Source organism: Cryptomeria japonica, chromosome 9, assembly GCF_030272615.1.
Source record: "Cryptomeria japonica chromosome 9, Sugi_1.0, whole genome shotgun sequence".
NCBI lineage: Eukaryota > Viridiplantae > Streptophyta > Pinopsida > Cupressales > Cupressaceae > Cryptomeria > Cryptomeria japonica.
The window spans coordinates 601,415,605-601,419,102 of NC_081413.1; the positions used below are offsets into that span (position 1 = coordinate 601,415,605).

General features: G+C 33.1%; 1 pseudogene; it reads right to left on the reverse strand.

Annotated features, from left to right (window-relative positions):
• Positions 1-981: 981 nt before the first annotated feature.
• LOC131074527 (probable serine/threonine-protein kinase WNK11) lies at positions 982-1,572 on the reverse strand (annotated as a pseudogene).
• Positions 1,573-3,498: the final 1,926 nt, after the last annotated feature.

Genomic DNA, 3,498 nt, shown 5'->3' on the forward strand with positions numbered 1-3,498 from the left:
ATCCATAATAATAGGACAAGTTATACACATTCTTCCTTACTAAAAGACGTAGTTCACTAGCTAACAGGTTTAGACACTACCATCCATTCCAAACCCTAAGCACTCATTATAAGTTGCATTTCTTACATCAGTTGTTATTGCAAGTATTGGGACATGTCACTCCCCCTTATTTCTCATACAACACATTTTTCTCTCTCAAAGCTAAATAGTGACAAACAAGCAGTTTATAGGATATATTCAAAAGAAATATTGATAGGTGTAAAGTATAACCCAAAAACCTTTGCAAAAAATCTCTAGAAATGTTCCAAAAGGGGAGCTATAGGGCATTGAGTAGCGAAGAGATAATTAAGAGATTTTTTTTCCATCTAACCTAGTTATCCATGCATGCACGATAAACTAAACAACCAATTTCTCCATTACATGGAGAAAAAATTATGCTTTTGTAGTCGTGTGGTGACCATTCACAAAACCTACTTCTCTGATGAAAATTTTCAGTATCTACACAAATTGAATGGGTCCAGTGATAAACTCATGTACTCTACAGTCGAGGTCATTCTACTTCATATCCAAACCTTTTGGCCTAAATCTTTCACCAGCAATTAAGATAGCTTTACCCTAATCCAAAGCAACAAAGTTGAACCTTGGCAAAATAACCATTACGTTGGGTATTGACATCATTAGCAAGAAAACGACTGTAATATTTACCATTGTGTTATTATTGGTGACTAAACCCCTTAATGGCATGATGTTTATGGTTCATTTGGCTTCAATAATGGTGACATTTGAAGTAAGACATTTCTCCCATAAATTTTTTGCCATGCAAGTAGTATTATTAAAAGAATTACTTTCTGGCACAACATTCATGCAATGTTTTCTTGTACATACAATGAAAATCAGCTCACAATGAATGTTGAAAGTAAGGTTAGTAAACATCAAAGATTACAAAAATATCATTTGCTATATAACAACATATCATTTTCATCAAACTAGGTGAACCTGATTGAAGTTTGGATCTATCATAAGCTATCCAGCAGAAGGCCTCACCATTCTTGGTGCCAAGCATTTCTCGATCAATTGTCTAACTTGCGGATCCAGAACCTTTCCCAAAGCTACAAGCATTCTACCAGAAGCCACCTTCTTGTAAACTTGAGCCAGACTATTGCACTTGCTATATGGAATCTCTATGGTAACCATCTCTAGCATGCACATTCCAAATAAGTAGATATCAACCAGTTCATCATAAGTCTCCTCATAGAATTCAGAAGCCATGAACTCAGGTGTACCTACAACACTGTGTGCAAACCCATCTCGCCCAAGAACATTGGAAAGTCCTAGACCCCCAATCTTGAGTATGCAAAAGTTTCCCTCCACAAAAATGTTGTAGCAGTTCAAGTCCCTATGAATAATTCAAGGGCTATGACCATACAAATAATTCAAGCCCTTCAATATCTGTAATGTCCAATTCTTGATTGCATGCATTGAAACATCCATTTTCTTTTTCTGATACTGTCTCAAGGTCCTTGATGGGTAGAATTCAATAATGAAATGACCAAACCTGCTAGTGAGATCCATTTCCTCAAATGCTTCCCTGTTCTCATCTCTGCACTCATATTATACACTCCCCATGTCTTCTTTATTTTGACTCATTTCCACCCACAAAAAAAAAGCAACTATAAAATTTATTTTGGTTTAGACACCTCTGCTAAGAAAGAATGTAATATGCTGAGATATCCCAAAATTGAAAGGAAAAGATGAAACAAAAATGTATGATGCAGCAAAGAAGTGAACTCTTTTCTAATTATCGATTGCTTTTCTTCCAAGATTATTACATGTCTAAGTAAACTACTTAAGTAATCTTATGTGTGAATAAGACATACTATAAAATTAGCTACTTGATATACCATGCTCACACCAAAACTCCCCATTAAATCAACTTAGGGATTATGGTAAAATAAAAAAATATTAGGATGGGTCTTGGCTATGTAAGGCCATACTAGGTACTCAGGTAAAAAAATCTCTCATAAGTATAGTAAAGGAGAAAAACCCATAAGAAAAAACCTTCTTTAAAAGAGAAATGATGCAAACAAACAATTACAAGTGAAATATGGAAGGAGGTAACAACATGACCATCAAAGGACTACTATATCACTTTAATGTGTAGAACACTATTCATATATGAGAGAAATATAGATACTGTGTAGCCTACCATAATGTATAATATCTCGTTGTGATGGTAGATTCTTGACAAAGGATGATGATGAATATCCAATAAAATTGAGCAACATTCATCCTTTTGGGAATAAGTAACCAAGTAAAGATATCTTTCCACTAAGGAAGAAAGACCATGATTTATAATGATGCATCTAATCTTTATTCAAGTATTCATAATATCTTTATAAAAGTATTCCATAATCAAATTAGGTACATATTTAATTAATGAAGAAAGTGTGAAACTGGGATCATGTGAAAATGATTTAAATATTGAAATCAAAACATGAAGATGGTTTGGTAGAAATTATGATGAGTTTGTCATCAAAGAGGAGATGAATATCCTAAAGCATGTCTATCAAATCTGTAATATTGGCCTTACAAAATAAACCTACAATATTTGTAAAGAAATTATCCCAAAGTACCAAAATGAAATCCTATGATGTAGTTGTTGTAAAGAATGACTCAAAGAAACAAGTGGCAATTTTTTATTATCATAATATATGTCTTTCAATTTAGCTATACCATTATGACATATCCACATAAGATATTTGAAAGTGAACGAGATAAATTTGCTAATGCTAAAAAACAAGAATTATCAACCTAAAGATAGTGACTCATAGGTACAACACTAAAGCCTTTGAATCTAGATTAAGATTTGATTCTCTTTTTTATGATCCTCTCCAATACAATATTATCTTCCTCAAAAAATGAAATTTAGTTTGTATAAATCCTTTTGCAATTTTCTTAGAATGGAGAAATGTAAAGAATTACACAAGAGCCCTAGAAATTTATGAATTCTTGTAATTGTAGGCAATGTACATGTCCCGTGTCAATGAATTTCTTTTTTTGCATTTCAAACATAACTTGACCACAACCTTTCTATATCATAGGAGCACAAAAGCCCTTACCCACCTACAACTATTGCTAAATTATAATTACTGGTGCTCAGAAAAGGTGGGGTGGGTGGTATATGAACAACTATAGGTAGGTGAGTAAGTTGATTCCCTCAACAAATTTTCCCTTTCTTTTTTATCAAAAAGTTTTAAAAAATATGTTAGACAAAATTTGTGAGAATTGTGTTGAGAGATGACGTGTGTGCTTATAACTCCTCCATTTGTTGGTGAGCCACATTGAAATAGTTTTATTGAAAAGGTTCAAAAAACCCTATTGGGTTTTGATAAGTTTATGAGAACCTTGTTGGGAGCCAACAAAGGTTTTGAAACCTACCCCAAACTCTTATAAGCATCAAACTTAGAGAGTTTTAGATAGTTACAAAAATTTGTCTAG